Here is a 17636-nt window from a genome sequence, read left to right on the forward strand (position 1 = left end):
TGACACTTTTCTGTAAGATGGATAACAAAATAAAACCATTTTCTACCTCGATCTTAAGTCCTTTTGCTTAGGATTTGCCTCCATTAAATAAGATCATTTTGGTATCTGAGCTGGTGTATAACATCCTTTTTTAATAGAGGGTGAAAAGAAAAATTCACATTTTCCAAAACTAAAAAAAACCAAACAACACCCCACAAAATTATCACTGAATTGAAGCCATAACTACTTTCAGCCAAAAAGCCCTAAAAGCAATGGGGGGGAGGGCGGAGGGGGGAAGAGATGCAGAGTGACTTTACATGAGTGAAACCAACTGTCGACTGTAAGGAGTTCACCTATTGGAGTGCAGCAAGAAAAAGTTAAGTATTAAAGCAATACCAAGAGGTTAAACATTAAACCTATTCCAACAGCTTCTCGTAAAGTTAATGACCTACATGTGTTTTTTTCAAATGAAAGAGAAAGTACGAGTTTTCAAGTGTGTTACAGAAAACCAAGCACATCCACAGAAGACTGCTGGAGGAGTGTTTTCAGCTGACCAAAACAGTTCTAAATCCTGATTTTTTTTTTTTTTTAAGAAGTACTTTTCCATTCAACCAGAAAGACCAGGCAGGATCTAGCAGTACGACTCTACAGAAATTAGTGACTTTCAGAGGAAAAAATAAGTGGGAGGATCCTTCCCCCGCGTTGTTCACAAAGGCCTGATACTTGAAAATTGGGCAACATGTAAAGAAACTGAATGACATTTATGTTTACCTAAATTATATCAAAAAGTCTTAATGTTTAAATTAATATTATATAACTGAATAGTACAGTTATATTTCAATCTTAAAAATGGTTTTAAAATAATTCCAATCAACAATTTATGTAACAGTCAATTATACTACAGTAATACATACCGAAGATGAAATTCACTGCCAATCCTTAATAATCTGCTAATCACTCTGTAATTAAACCTTACAGACATGTTTGGGTTTTTTTCTGCTTTAGGCCACTGGCTGCCTACCTACTATTTCTGAATCTCACAGAAATAACCATTTTCAAGCCAGCAATACCATTGCCACTCTTTTCTTCCACTGTAGCGAGATCTAGAAGCGAAAGACCCTCTCAAGCACCTCCGTGTGCAGCACAGCTTGAATTCAAACTGCACGAATATTTATCACTACTCAAAAAATCAAGTTCTTGTGCAGTTAAACGTACCGTAACGATTTTAAAAAAAAGGAGTCCTTTTTATTGAGTAGTAACACATAATGCTCCTGACTTCTAAAGCAGCAAATGAAGTTTTACAGAGATTGAGTTCAGTGATGCTATCAGCTTTTTCAAGTTTTTCCCCTCCTTTCGGCCCTTCTTTAGATTTGCTGGTTTGTTGAGTTTACCTGGGCAGTTTGGTCAGAACAGCAGGACCTTTGCCTAGAAAGGTGTCCTTCATACTGAACAGCAGCGCCGTACTGACAGCAAAGGAGCAATCTTCCAGCTGCTGATCACTCTCACCTTACCCAAAGAGCTCAAATTACTCATTACAATTTAACAGATAGCAGTACACATTAAAAGGCTTACCAACTAGACTTCCACCTCTGCAAACCCAAGTGCAGATGCTAATTGGCACTGAAATGACCATGCCCAAATGGAAAGCTGATGATGTGCATCACAGGACTACAATTATCAAAAAGGGGGGAAATTTGAGATTCGTACGCATTTCAGCAAACCACACGTACTGCAAACCACCACCAGAGTTCTGGTAATGTGTCGATTTATTGCTTAATCTTGCTCACCATATTGGCCTCTCTCTTCACTATCAGTTCATTACTCAAAACTCAGTATTTTAGAAGGGAGAATACAAACCCTGCTTTTAGAGCTCTAAACTCTTCAAAATTTCACATTAGTGACCTAAGCCAACTAGAACAAAAGGCAGAAACAGAAAACTTTTTTTGGACAAAAAAATGTATATTTTATCAGCAACTAAACTCTTATTACAAGTTGCAAATCTGCTGCAGTTTCCACATAGGGAGAGTGGATCTTGACCAGTTATCAGTTACACACCCCAACTGCCCACGGCGGGCTCCAGGCCAGGCTGCTGCAGAGCCAGTTGCTTTTCTCTCACCAAGTCAAACCCATCATCAGTTATCCCACCTGCTTGTACCTCCGTCCAAGGTCAAAAACCAGAACCATAAGCAGTGCAGTGTCACCTCAGCAGCCAATCCCACCTTACCGTGCCCAGCAGCAGCATTTACCACAGCTAAACATATAGACTGCGTTTATTTCTTTTAAGATTGTATGTATTGTAGCTGTAAGAAGAGACATGGTCAAAAGCATGGTAAGAAAAATGCTGAGCTAAGTTGTGACTGAAGGACAACCGATTACTGAGAGCACTACAAACTCCCTCCGAAAAGCACATACGCAGCTACTATGGTTTACTACCGCTCTCAATAAAAAGGAAGCATTAAAGAGAAGAAAGAAATGAGCACGGATCTCAGATTGTTACCTGATGCGTTACCTGTGTTACCTGATTTATTGAAGCTCCAGTTCTGCCCCGCCTACTCAAAATGCCATTGACGTTAACTTCTTTTATGTGCAAATCTGTTTGCCTTAGCTGTTATTAAACACAGTTTTACAGATCAAGCATGGTATCCAGCCTTCACAGGCTTGTAAACATTTCAATTGAACAAATACAGAACCAAGCCCTACAGTGCTAGTTGCATGACCAAAGGCCCTGTAAGCAAAGCATTTTATCAAGCCTAAGATAGCAAGAAATGGCTAACAAAAAGCACTTCCAGTTAAGTATAAAGCCAAAAGAGAAAGAAAATATTCCGAGACAAATAAAAGGTTCTCTAACACCGCTTACAGGATGATTCAGTGGTAAAAATACATCAACCTAAACCAAATCTTAGCTGTATCTGCCACACACAAGCAGCTGATATTAAAGACAAAAATACATACATACACGCAAGCATGAATGCAGTGCATTGATTCAAAATTGGGGAACAGTGAACAGAGAAAAGAAGGGGTCTTTCTTTCCATTTGTGAAATCCTCTCAGACATCTCTTGAAACAACACAAATATTTTTTTAAGTCCCTCTCAAAACATTTTCTTTAAGATTTAATACCAGTCCACATGAGTATCTTTTTGCCAAGCACCAGTGCAAGGAAGTGCTACCTATGCAAGGAAATGCACTGACCAAATTATGTATAACAGCAAGTCTCAGAAGATGATCAAATTATCACAGACACGGGAAAATTTTAGTTAGTGGCATAACAGTTGATAGTTAAGACAGACCATGTTCTTCAAGCTAAAAGTACAACTTGACTCCTAAACCCTTTAAGCTGGCAATTGTAATATATGTTCTTAACCTATAATACTGCTTGGTTTACTGTACATATTCTGTAGGTAATAGGAAACACTACTCCATAATCCTTCAGGCGCATTAAAGTAAATCAGACCCGTAAGCTGACTTCAGGCAGCAAACTGCTGTTTAAGATTATAGAGCGGTTGCTACTACGCAACCCACGTGCTATAAAACAGACGAAAGCATCGGTGTGAACGCACAGAGCCTTGGAGCAGCAAACCATTATATTATGTAGGAAGAGACTCTGGTAACAGGTATTGCACAACCTTTGGATTTACATTCTTAAGTTTTTCCTATCACACATCTTGTTACTAATTGCTGAGGTAGTGCATGCTATGATTGCTATTTTGTGTTGCAATGTTTTCGATAAGTGGTAAGATTTAGCTTGTAACTACAGGCTCCTATTTCAACCAAATGAATAAATTACAAAATTAGTGGAAATTACTTTTAGTAAGAAATCGTGCACACATAAACAAGGGCAGACTTTTGCATTTACTTTGTACAGTTTCTTGAACAATAACCACATCCTTCTATCCAACGACTGAAGCATTTCAATGAGTACAAGAATGTCACAGCCACAGACCGAAGAGAGAAAGATTTACAGGCATTGCGATGTCGCTATAATCATCCGTCAGAGAGTTACTGTGTCAGTTATGTAAATAGCAAAGGAGTTAAGAGCAAGGCAAAAAGACATGCAATTTACGAAAGCCCTTTTAGTAACAACTTCTTACTTGTGTAACAAGTTTTATCAAACACTGAAAGATTTTACCTAAGCTTTTGTACTCGCAAGTAATGGACAAGCTATTTTAAAAATCCTCGCTCAAAAAAGTAGCAAGGTGGGAGAGAAGAGGTACTTCTCTTCCAAAATGTAGGTTTTACAGTTAGTACACAAAATATTTTCAATAGACATGCTAGCAGATAGACCTTTTTTAATAAGTTACATGGGAATAGAACTATTAAGATGAATTTATAGGAAGTGACCAAGGCATAACATTCTTGCTAGCACTTTGCCACCGGCTTTCTGAAAGAACAGCTTTAAATGAGTCTTCATGGTTATGGAAAACAATCCTAAACTTCTGAAAAGATTGATTATATCTAAAAAGATTAAATATTTACAAGATTGTCTTTATTATTCTTTTAATAGATTCTAAATTTATACAATATTTCTAAAGTTCTTAACAGTAATACATTCAATCTTTTCAACGAAGTCACTTATAAACCATAGCAAGGCCCACATACTTTTGGATGATAACACTGCAGTATTGACAGCATCAGTCAAGAAGATTTTGCTGACGGTAAAGGATTAAAGTCTAATTAATATTTTCATAACGGGAAGTATGTTACAACAGGGCAAAGGCACATTCCCCTTCACGTGACTTACATTTCTTAACACACTATGCACTAGAATTGAGCAAACAGTATTCAGTTAAAAATATATACTTTATTGAATGTCACTATTGTACCAGTATCCATTTTCAAGATTCAGTCCAACTAACCACATGAATGTGAGTTTCATAAAGATTTTACACCCTATGAAACACTAATGTTTGCAGACCTACCAGATAAGCTAGCTAAAACAATTCAAAACACCTCAAGTATATATTGTAATAACCCAAACGGAAGTAAAGGGGGCAAGAAGAGCGAGTTCTCTTTTGCCCTGCTGGGCAATTCAAAGAGGGTATTTTAAGATCCTTATAATCTATAAGTCTTTCACCTTATATAGTGGGGACTAACATTTGCAAATACTAGTCTACCTGTCAATAGTCAATGTTTTGGTAAAACTGAATGCTATTGCAAATTCTTCTATAAGGCTTAGCCAGACCTAGAAGCACTACATGAAGAGAAACCCCCATCCTTTCTGTTGCTGGCCCAGGTCCAAAGCAGTATAGCAAGACCAGAACAGGCTACTGGTCCCAGCACCTCGGCAGCTGCACTGCAACCCCAGAACTGGGGGGAAGATGGCGCAGAGACACATCAGTCAGACAGCTCAGGTCGGGCTGTCCTTATTACTTCGGGCCATGCGCCAGAGCAAAGCTGACCACGTACGCACGTGGTGTTGCAACGGAGCCGATGTGCCGTCCTGGAGCTCAGGAAGGAAAGGAAGCACAGCGCAGAAACCTGAGAAACGAAAAGCCTGCTCCAAAACCTACACACCTTCAACCGAACGCAACCTGACCCCGTGTGCAAGCGACTCGGATTTCTCCACACTGGCGCAGGTCTGTTATGTGGATCTTTCCTTTGCTGCCCATGGTTACTCCACCCCCAGCACCTTGGGAAGAGAAGTGCTGACCACATGTAGTGAACAAGCCATCTGTTTGAAAGTGAGACACGTATATTCCTTGCGGAGAGATTTGTCTAGTTCATCTAAAACAATGTGAGAACATTTTCTGACAAATTATACATCTTCCTCACAGGTACTGTGAATTCAGAGAAGACGCAGTATTTTGGCACCAACGTACAAGTCCCTTGAGAGAGTCCCCTCAACTTCTGGAGACCTTTCCTCCAAGTACTGAGATCCGAAAGCAATGTTTCTCAACCTGCTCCAGCCATTTTGCACCAGAAAGCAAGCGACCAGAAATAACGTTGTGACATCGGGGGGCAGGGGTATTAACAGGGAAGTCAACAAGTTACTCCACATTTCCTACAGACACCAGTGCTGCTCAGGATGTTATTTACTGGCTCACGAACTGTTATCCCTGCTCCTGCTGTGTGACACAGCACTGCCCAGAAGAGCCCAATAACAGAATAACGTATCGCAACACGTTTCATGCTCCGCAGTCAAAAGCTACAGGAGTAAGTGCAGAAAGAAAAAGAAAGCCTTCTACCTGCAGAGAGCAGGGGGCACGAGCGCCACAGCAGCTGATGGAGACAAAGATGCCTCCACTGAGGGGTCGAAGCTGCCCAGGAATCCTTCTCTTCCACACTGGCATCAAAAGACAGGTTGAAATACTGGCTGAATGGAGTATCAAAAAGAAAAAAGGAAAAAAGAAAAAACCTGACTCTGCCTGGTTTTGAACACTTTCATCTGTGACAGATTCTCCTTTGATAAAATGACTCTCCAAAGAAGAGGCTGGAAGAAATTGCAGAGCACAACTTTGTAGTGCAACAACACAGGCTATAGTTACATGCTACCATCACGCAAGCATGAATTTTGCCTCATGAACGAGCCTCAGGATCTCAAACAACATTAGTTTTAAACTTAAACACGTTTTACCGGGATTTTATTTTAACTTTAGTAATTGTTTGGGGGGATGCTTCATTTTTCACTACAGCTAGCTTCAGCTTGGTACAAGCTCTCCCTGGTCACGCCATCACATGACTCCTAGAAGCACTGAACGAATTTCTTTGTTCCGTTTCTGACTTCATCCTATAGCAAATAACTACATTTTAACACGCCACACAAACAGAATCACAAGGGAAACTATAGTAGGTTTCTTTCTGCAATGGGAAATACAAATTGGAATAAAGTTAAAATACTTGATTTAATAATGTTTTGCTCTTATTCAGCTCAATTAAAATAATTGAATTGCTCAAGACTGTATGCACCAAAAACACCCTCCAACAACCTTCAGCTTGTTCAGTCTGTTCATCATTAGGTTCTGTTTTGAAATTTACAGGTAGGTTTTTTTAAAGCAAATTATTGTCTTTTGCTTTCAGATTTGTGTTTTGTAGTGTCTGCTTTGAACTACCTCCTAATAGAATTTTGGCTGTTAGAATAAGGATAAAAGTACTATATGTAATGGCTTTTCTCTCTATGTAGTTTAATCCTCAGACTCTGATTTTAAGAGCAAGACCGCATCACTTATCAGAGTGAGAGGGGACAGAAATCAACTCAGAAACCTTCTAAAAGGTGCAGACTACACGCCAGTAAGGGATAAGAAAAGCCTCAGCGTGGTTTTGCAGTAGCTGTGTAAAGATTTTTAAATACACAGAAACTTCCTGCCCATTTCTAGTATCAGTAGTTGACTAAGACTGGATTCTAACTTCAGAAAGGAAAGGGTCTAAAGATACGGTTTGTGGATTTTCCAAGACTATCTGAGACTTAAGTCCAATCTGCTAATTTATAAATATTAAGGAAAAAGACACAGAATCAAAGGTGGCAGAGGGTCAAGATAAAGATGATTCACAGAGGATGATCCGGGTGTAAAACCGAAACACATCAACAATAAACCATCCAGATGCGCATCAACTGCTTCTGCATGTGCACATGTGTCTGTTCCTAGCCACTGAAGTTACACTTTCTGGGAGATGAGATGATCTTCCTCCACTTCTGAAAAGCAACCAGAACTTTTTGAACACTATCACTACATAATAACAAATACCTGATGGGGTTTATAGCAGAAACATGTTCTCTTAACTACAGCCCTGCTATAGGCTGTCAAGTTATTTCACTAGTAAATGGTTTAATGCAAGATTGACTGTTTAATAAAAAGTATAGTCCGAGATTAAATTAATTTATTTGGAATACTCTGGTCTTCTTGAGTGTACTTTCATGAAAATAAAGCTAATTGATAAATAAGCAAAACAATTACCAAAGTATCACAAAGCAGAGTAATTAAAGATTCATCACTATGAATGGTTAAAGAAATATGGCAGTTTTAGGTTACACTCTTGCATTTGACACACTATACACCAGACTCTGATCTATCTTACAAGATTCTCAGCTTTGAAAGAAAAATTCAGATAGTCATCAGTTGTCCTTGGGCGAGTTTCTATGCAATGGATGCCCCGAACACTAGACTGGCCTATCTAGTCATGTTACTAAAAACCATCTGAAATTTTCCAATTTAGAGTGCTGGGAAGAAAAATGTGTGTAAAACAAAACTTCCCACGAGCATTTTGTTCTCGATCTCTTATGACAGACTTATGCGCCCAGGGACCAAACACCATACGTATCAACACACCCCTCTCAAAGTTCAGTTTCATTGAACCCAGGGACAGGAAATAACATCCTTCCAAGGACCAGCAAGCTTAATCAAAGGTCTAATTCCCCAACACATCTTTCTCGGTATTTACAGTACACTGGTATGCAAGTTTTATTTAGACTACCGTGACAGTCTCCTCCAAGTTCACTCAGGCATAAGAGGCTTAGTGGAAGAGCACCCTCGAAGAAAGCAGAAGAGATTGAGATCTTTTTTGCCAGCAAGGTATGGAGCAGCAGCAAGATTCCCATGGCCTGTAGCTCACTTCACGGTCTATCAGCACTGCAGGCTTCCTGTATGAAAACCTGACCCACCTCTTAGACCACAACATCTGCAGGCAGCACTACCTACGGCCTGCAAGCTGTAAAAACAATTTCAGCCAGTGCCCTTGGGACCATCAGGAACAGATACAAGTCTGACTTGGTAACCAGGCAGCAACCTGATAGAAACAAGGGTTTTCAAAAAAACAGGAGCGATCAGAGTACGTGTCTGTTTCCAGCTTAGTCAGTCTGCCTCGTCAGATCTTCCCATTCAGCTTCACAGCCATCAGTTTGCCATTACTGGAGGGAACAATAATTATAGCTTTAAAAGTTCAGACTGGCACTAGAAAAAACCTCTTCCTTTGGCTGAGTGGTGTGGCACTGGACAAGGTTACCAGGCCGGACGGGGAACCTCCGTCCTTGCAGGTATTCAGGACCCAGACAAAAAAGAGCCACAGCTGACCTGTTCTTATGTTGCCAACAATTCTGTATTGAGTGGAAATCTGTACAAGACTTTCCAGAGACCCTTCTAGCCAAGATCTCTGACCTACTGACTCTGCAGGGACCAGAGCTGGTTAACCCTTCCATTCCCCCACAGGTAACTCCTGCAGAGGCAGTGCTGCCTGCAGCACGTGCTCTGTCCTGAGTACTGCCAATGCCAAACCTCATCCGCGAGCTCTTCACTGGCAACAACCTTCCTGTCAGAAAGCTCAAGAAAGATACTGCTACCAAGGTCCAAGCTTAACATCTCAGCACACCCATGCTATTTAAAAAAAAAGTGCTTTTCAGCACCTGTTTGCATTATGATAAATTGGCAGAACTGGCTTCCCAAGCAAACTTACAAAATAAACATTTAACTACTTGCACACAGCATCTACATTCTCTAACAACTATCCTGTTTAAAAAAAAGCATTAAATTTTATTAAATTGAAACAGATACAATGTAAACTATTTCCACAGCTCAGTAACAGCTTTTAAACCGCCAAGGAAGAACCCAAATTAAGTGCCCACTTGAAAGAATATTTCATTATAGAATTTCCAGCAGTATGAAATGTTTATGTATTTGGCACAACACCTCCTATGTTTCCATTCTTATTCCTATGTCTATTTCCCATGTTTCACCTTAGACAAAAATATTTAATCAAACTGTGGTGGGGGAAGAACAACATTATTTTCCATGAAACAAAACAGATTCAAATTAGTAACTAAACCTGTCTTCTCAATCAGTTCAAGGACAGTTGTAGCCAAGAGAAGAGAGATCGAACTGCATTCAGAAGAGCAGATTCCCTCTCCGGGCACTGCACATTGCAGAATGCACATCCCACTACGCTGCTGGGTTTGACAGCTGCGGTGGGCTCCTCAGCCACACTTCCTCAAAAGCGAGCTGTGCATCTACATGCCATTTAAATTATTCTAATGTCTAAAGCAGTATTCTGGCCAAAATTCCTGTTACCTAACCCAGATTTCATTCAGAGAGATATGCTGCTTCGATCCCTTTCATAGAGTAAGCTAAGAAATACCTGACTTTTCTCTGAATTTGAGAATTTCACCTTTTAAACATTAAATTGGGAGGACAACGATGTCCTGAAAAGAAAGTTAAGGGCAAGTAAGTAACAACACATGAATACTGGTCATGGGGTTTTTTAAACACCAGTACTTTACTTCTGTTGCAACTTTTTACAATTCTTTTTTAGATACCTTTAATTTATGAATTGGTGTTCTTGGCATTAAATTACAAAGCCTTATTCATTTGACTTAAGTCAAATAACTTCCAACTTGCAAGGGGGGGGAATCATCAAATTCGGCATATATAACCGCATTTTGATCAAAATTTTCACAACTGAAGCCTTGAATTTCAGAATTTTATGTTTGAAGGTTGTGCTACAGCTCTGCACTCAATCTCACGTGTAACACATCTACGAAATAACTTCTTAAGACTGGTGTTGATGTATGGGTGAAAACAATTTCTCTAATGGAATATAGTGTCTTAACTCAAGGAACTCAGAAGGTCCTCCACCTTTCATGTTCACACTGCTGCCTCCCCTTAAATATATTGAAAGACAACCTTCATAATTTTTTGGTTTGATTTTTTAAAAGCACAATGTTTCACCAGGGCATCAAGGTTCATTTCCAACTCAGTTCAGAATCTGAAGCTGACCCAGGAATTCCCATTAACTCTCCCTTCAGTTATTGAGTAGGAAGGAAAAATAGTCTTAAGTCACTTATTTCTCATTAAGCTGAACCATCCATTCATAGGAGGAAACAACAGCATAGAGCGAAGAAGCAAGCTGTACTTGTTCCCCTACACAAATAAAATTATGTGCATGACAACTGTGCTGCTTAAGAGCAATAACAAATCAGGTTATAACTACTTTTTGCAACTCTGAACTGTGTAATTCAGAAAACAATTATCTACATTGTCTTTCAAACCCCTTAAATCGTAACTGTTACATTTACAGTTTGTGAAAAAGCAAAGTTTGGTGGTATTTTTTCCATTTACCATCACTTCTTCCCATATAAAAACATCTTTTTGAACTGGCTAGTAGCTATTCTTTTTCTAAAAAATGATCTACTGATCAAAGGGTTCAAGACTTAGCAAGGATATAGTAGGTGTCCCTTAGTCCCAGGTACAGTCGATTAGATGTACTGTTTCTAACAGCTACACAATTAAGTTATTCCATAAAACCACAGGTAGTGTCATCGACTCTTCCCATATTTAGGAATTAAGAACACACACAAAACTATGTTAAAAACTAAAAATTTCAAAAGCTTCCAAAAGAAAGGACTCACTACTATTCCAACACACTGGCTCCAACTCAAGAACTGTAGCACAAAATCTTTCATGTAATTAGCAAAACAAGAGATAATTCAAAAATAGCATGATGTGATTATGTAACAGCAAAAAGGAAAGCTGAAAACATTACCAAGAAAAATATTTTAATGGACTTGCAACGAAAAACAGTGGTGATCAATTCCTAAGAGGTTTTCTTTACAAAGCTACAGACAATTTAAAGACTTCTTCCTTACAAGGAGTATTAATTAACAGGACCTCACACAACTGAGCATTTAAGACATATACATCCCAAGTGTCATAAAACACTAGAAATATTTTGTCAAAGGGTTCAAGAAACTTTATGTCACAAGTCTTGGAAATACACTCCAAGCATAGTTGTCCTGGGGAAAAAATGGAAAAACACCACACACTTCAGGACAGAGAATTATATTAAATGGTTCCAGTGTATTTTACTTCCTGGAAAACAGGAAGAGCCCTCTACAATGCCTATTCACTAACACTTTGAGCTGTATCAGAATGTCAGTTTTCAGCCCAAAGATACTTTCTAAAACAAACCAAAAAAAAAAAAAGATGAATCCATGCTGAAAATATTTCAAAGAATAAAAATCCCAACAAAAAAGCTGAATGATTTTAACTGCTTCTAATATATCAGCATTTCTCAAACACAATCCTATTCTTATTTTAAATATCACTCTATAATACTGAAGCAGAAATAAAAGCATTTCTGTTTCGAGTTAGGATCTGGAGAGAAAAGGTACTTCATTTAGTAAGCATCTCTTGAATATGACCTTACAACAAATGTCTCAATAGCTTTCGATACTGTAATGTGACTTTTCTAGTAACTAACTGACAAGGGCCTCAATCAAGATGGAGTAAACCGAGATGAACTCTTGGTACTATTTAAAGGAAGCGACCTGACTAAAACAGTGATGTGGAAAAAAGCACTTCAAAGAACCCAAAGTGGAAAACACAAAGGAAAGTAGGTGTGGGCAATAAAATACTCAGCAGTTAAAGTCAGAAATGATGTAGTTCACACTCAGGAAGGTTAATTAGAAACTAATCGCGTCAGAATACGCATTGTTGTTACAGTTATTAGTATAATTAATTGCAAAACATTTTTGAAGTGGTAGGAGTGTTGCAGCAAAACACATCCTCTGTACAAGTCCCAACAGGTACAGAAAAGGCCACACAAAGCTATGCACAGTGGCATTGTTTTATGGATGATGAGGCTTACCACAGTACCTTCTCACCTAATGTCTGCACAGGCAGTAACACACCTACCACACGGAGAAGACTCCGATAAATTTGATATTTTTTCTTCCATTCCTGGAAATAAAACATATTGTTAGAAATATGCCATCTCCCTGGACTTATGCAAAGCATTTGACACTGTTCCGCACGATATCCTTGTCTCTAAACTGGAGAGACACGGATTTGGCAGATGGACCACTCAGCAGATAAGGAATCGGCTGGATGGTCACACTCAACAGCTCAATGTCCAAGTGGAGACCAGTGACAAGTGGCATTCCTCAGGGGTCGGTATTGGGACCGGCACTGTTTAACATCTTTGTCAGCAACACGGACAGTGGGATTGAGCGCACCCTCAGCAAGTTCGCCGACGGCACCAACCTGTGTGATGCGGTCACTGGAGGGAAGGGATGCCATTCAAAGGGACCTTGACAGGCTTGAGAGGTGGGCCCATGCGAACCTCACGAAGCTCAATAAGGCCAAGTGCAAGGTCCTGCACATGGGTCGGGGCAATCCCAAGCACAAATACAGGCTGGGTGCAGAATGGATTGAGAGCAGCCCTGAGGAGAAGGACTTCGGGGTGCTGGTTGACAAGCAGCTCAACACAAACCTGCAATGTGCATTTGCAGCCCAGAAAGCCAACCGTATCCTGGGTTGCATCAAAAGAAGCGTGACCAGCAGGTGGACAGAGGCGATTCTCCTCCTCTGCTCTCGTGAGACCCCACCTGAAGTACTGCTCTGGAAGCCCCAGCATAAGAAGGACATGGACCTGTTGGAGTGGGTCCAGAGGAAGGCCACAAAGATAATCAGAGGGATGGAACACCTCTCCTATGAAGACAGGCTGAGAAAGTTGGGGCTGTTCAGCCTGGAGAAGAGAAGGCTCCAGGGAGACCTTACAGCAGCCTTCCAGTACCTGAAGGGGGCCTAGAAGAAAGCTGGAGAGGGACTTTTTACAAGGGCATGTGGTGATAGGACAAGGGGTAATGGCTTTAAGCTGAAAGAGGGCAGATTGAGATTAGATATAAGGAAGAAATTCTTCACTCTGAGGGTGGTGAGGCACTGGAACAGGCTGCTCAGAGAAGGTGTGGATGCCCCATCCCTGGAAGTGTTCAAGGCCAAGTTGGATGGGGCTTTGAACAACCTGGTCCTGTGGAAGGTGTCCCTGCCCATAGCAGGGGGTTTGAAATGAAATGATCTTTAAGGTCCCTTCCAACCCAAAGCATTCTATGACATCAACCACATCAATCTGTAACAAATTATATACAGCAGAGAATTATGGCAGGTTCTCTTACTTTTTCTTTACAAACTAATTAGACCATGTTACCATCGTCCACGGCACCCCAGCATTCATTTACTAACCCAATACAGCTTCTCCAAGTGAACCAACTAACACAGTTATCACTCCACAGGGTTGATTTGGATAACAACCTCTAAAGTATTTTAGATATGATAAATATGGCATTAGAGTTTCATTAATATGGTAGTTCTGACCACCTTCAATGTCTCTAAACAATAACTAAAACAGCTAAGTTCATCATAGGGTACCAATCCAGAGTTATAGCAGAGTCCTGCCTTGATCACAGGCCAAGCCCAAGCTGTAGCTGCTTTGACTGCCAATGAACTACAACAGCTAGTAGCCATTCACTAGGTTGTAGTTGCCACCAGCATATAAAACCAATCCACTGCTTCGTTACCACTTCCTTGGTGAATCAGCTGCCCTCCACTCCACTCACACAGGCAAGGAGGACTCTTACAGAGCTCAGGTGACACCACGCTGCGCAGAATGAGGACACGGGGATTGTCTCAGATGCCCTCTCCTCAAGCCCCAGTTAGTCCCTTAAGTTCCTACATCCAAATCCTGCTTCAGAACAGTCCAACTGCTTAGAGCACTCCAAGAATATAAAATATAAGTGGTGCTTACAAAGTCCTCTAACATAATTCTCACCTTAGAGTGTATATACTTAATAAACACATATAGCAAAAAGTAAATCATTTTCTTTTCTTGCTTCCTGCAAAGAGCTTCTGTCGATGGCAAATGTTGTCCAAAAGTAAAAAAATAAAAGACAAGCATTTCAGGCCAAGTACTCATTTCCTTGTACTTCCACAAATATTTCCACAGTAGCATGAAAGCTGTCTAAAAGAGCGTAAGACTCTAGCACGAACTGGTTAGTAGTTTTGAAAGAACAGCCACTGCAGTATCCAGTATTCCACCTGGATCAATGACCAAAACAAAAGAAGAAAAACAAGGAAATGTGAAGTAAAGGTTAATTGCATACTACGTTGTGCTGGTGCTATAAAACTAGCTCAGCTAAAATATATAAGTGACCTTGTGTGATAATTGGTTGGAAAACCAGGCAGGCAGCTTCAGATAGGAAATGTAACCAAGGCAATTTTTAGAATAAATGTCTAGAAACAAGTGATATTATGTGAATTATTCCCAAAACGAAGTCACCTAGTCATAACATGAAAAACAAAAATACTACTTTCAAGGTGTTTGCTTGGGGGGGGTCCCCTTCAAGGATCTCTACTGTTATAGTTACCCACTACTGTTCACCCCCAGGCAACTCTGATGAGCATGCAAAACATGCTGCGTATTTTTTAAACGATTTCCTATTGTTCCATAGTCAGTACTAAAACGAGTAAGTAAACAAGTCATAAAACACAAGATAACATTTAATATCTGTTTTAATACTGCGACTTTATTGACATATTCCCTTAAAAGTCTACGCTTAACCGTTTTTCTTCTTTTTAAACCCACAGGGGAGGCACAGCAGCAATTGTGCAATGTTCTCCCTTCAAAGGCGAGGCAGCTTTGGTCGAAGCTCAGTTAACATTCACGGAAAGCACAGCACGCTGCCGTCCCAGGCCAAATGCTCACACAGAGGTCCCTCACGTTACGTCTTCAAGTTTGCAGCCGGGTCATAATAATATTTATTAGGCACCCACAAGCAAGCGTGGCTGCCCGACTTACATAACTTCGGGATGGCTGTCGGCGACAGCCCCTCATGGCGATACCAAGGGCCGAGTAACCGCTCCGATCAGTTAACGCAGAAGGGGCAAAGCGAAATGCAAGGCTGAACTAAGCCAAAGTCGGCGGCCGAAGGACAGCGGCCCCCCCCCCGCCCTCCCCGAGCACCCCCCGGCTGCCGATCGACCAGGTGACGCGCTCCCGGCACCTACTGACACCGCTGGCTTCATCCCCCGAACTTCTCCGAAGTGCCTGCCCTCTGCTGAGGAACAGCGCGAGTAAGCGCTCGCCTCAGCCTCGGCAGCGCTGCGGCCCCGTCCTCGTCCTCCTCCTCCTCCTCCTCACAGGACTCACGGCGCTCAACTTCCTCAAGGCGCAGCGCGGGCACCTGCCGGCCGCGGCCGCGCGCGGGCCTCCAGCGCTGCCGTGGGGCGACCCGGCGCGGCTCACCGCTGCGGCGCCTGAGGCGGAGGGCTGGCCGCCCAGGGAGACCGCCTGACTCCCGCCCGCCCCGAGAGGCCGTGCCACACAGGTGCCGTGCCCGGCGCGCAGGAACCCTCTCTTAGGGACGGTCGCACTCCCCGCCGCCCCAAAACCCCTCCTCTCCCCGCAGCAGCAGCCCAAGCTCCCCTCAGGGTAAGGGCGGGGACGGGGGTGTCCCTTTTTTCGCCCAGAAATGACGCCCCTCAGCACCCCCGCAAGGACACGGCGCTTCCCCCCCCCCCCCGCCCCGCTCCCAGGTCACGCCGTCCCCTCCGCGCCGCTCCCCTTGCTCAGGGACACCGCATCGCCCCGGTCTGCCGTTCCCCTGCGGCTTCTTTCTAGTCAGTCCACGGCTCTCCTCTCCCCGCCCCGCCATCGCTCTCCCTCCTCCCGCCCCACCGCACCCTCTCCTCCACAGACCCTCCGCCGCGGGGTGATGCAAGGCGCCCAGGGCTTCCTCTTGCGTTACGGGAGGGAGGGACGGAGGGAAGGAGGAAGGAAAGCAAGCAGGAGGAGAGGGGGAACTGAAAAAAGCAGCAAGGTGAAACGAGAGCCTCCCTCCTCCTCGCCCACCTCCCCGCCGGCGGCGCCCGGGCAGGGACCCTCCGCCCCCCGGCCCGCGCCACCGCCTCTGAGGGGGGCACCGGAGCCGGGACCTCGCCCTCCTCCCCGACCCCCCTCCCGCAGCCCCCGGGGTGTATTCCCCAGCTCCCTCACCGCTCTCCCTTCAGGGCCGTTTCTCCGCGTCGCTGCCTCTGGTAACGAGCCGAAGACCGGAGCGAGCCGCGAACCGCTGCTCGAAGCTCCGCTTGCCGCTCTTTTCCTTCAGTCGAGCGGGCGCGGGGGCTGCGCGGCTCCGTCCAGCCCGGCCTGAGGCCCTGCTCCCGCCGGAGCCCCTCCGCTGCGGCGCCGGGCCCGCCTGTCCCCACCGCCCAGGCTCTGCTGCACCTGCTGCGGGGCTGGGCTGCCCCTGCGGCGCGGGCCGAGGAGAGGAGAGGGCACCCTCGCTCCGTCCTCCCTCAACTTCTCATCACTTTCCTCTGCCCCCGCTCCGCTCCGCCGCGCTGCCGCCCCGGCACCCCACCGCCCGCATACACCGGCGCTGCCGTCGACCCCCGCGGAGATGCCGCCACCGGGTCCCTCGGTTAGACGAGGAAAGGCTCCCCTCACCCCTTCCCCCTCGCCGGCGCGGAGAGCTGCCGTCCGGGTCCCCCGGGCGCCCTCCCGCCCCATGCACTGCCCCGGCTCCCAGGACAGCGGGCAGCTCCCGGCGGGGCAGGTCCCCTGTGCCCGCCTCTGGCGGGTGGGACCGGGGCCGCCCTCCGCCAATCAGCCCGGGCGTGGCGGCAAGGCCGCGGGAGGCACCGCCGGGCCCGCCCGTGGCGGCGGCGGCAGGGGGGGCGGCCCCGTCCCCGCGGGCGCGGCCGAGGTGCTCCCTACCGCAGCTCCCGGCCACCGTCCTGGCTCCTCGGAGCTTCGCGGGCTCCTCTCATGCTCGCCGGCAGCCCAGCACGCTGCCGTTCAGCTGCGCGCTGCGAAGGGTGGAGGATTTACGAGGCACAAGCCGGCACCCCTGTGGGAACCTTAATCTCCGCCTGTCGAGAGGGGTATCGCGACGGAGCCG

General features: G+C 44.1%; 1 protein-coding gene across 1 annotated transcript in view; it reads right to left on the minus strand.

Annotated features, from left to right (window-relative positions):
* UGT8 (UDP glycosyltransferase 8) overlaps positions 1-17250 on the minus strand; it is a 49345-nt gene extending 32095 nt beyond the window's left edge. Inside the window, exon 1 of the mRNA XM_075150288.1 lies at positions 16730-17250. The gene's annotated coding sequence lies outside the window, so the exon portion shown is untranslated. The remainder of the gene's footprint in view (positions 1-16729) is intronic.
* Between the last annotated feature and the right edge of the window lie 386 nt (positions 17251-17636).

Source organism: Calonectris borealis, chromosome 4, assembly GCF_964195595.1.
Source record: "Calonectris borealis chromosome 4, bCalBor7.hap1.2, whole genome shotgun sequence".
NCBI lineage: Eukaryota > Metazoa > Chordata > Aves > Procellariiformes > Procellariidae > Calonectris > Calonectris borealis.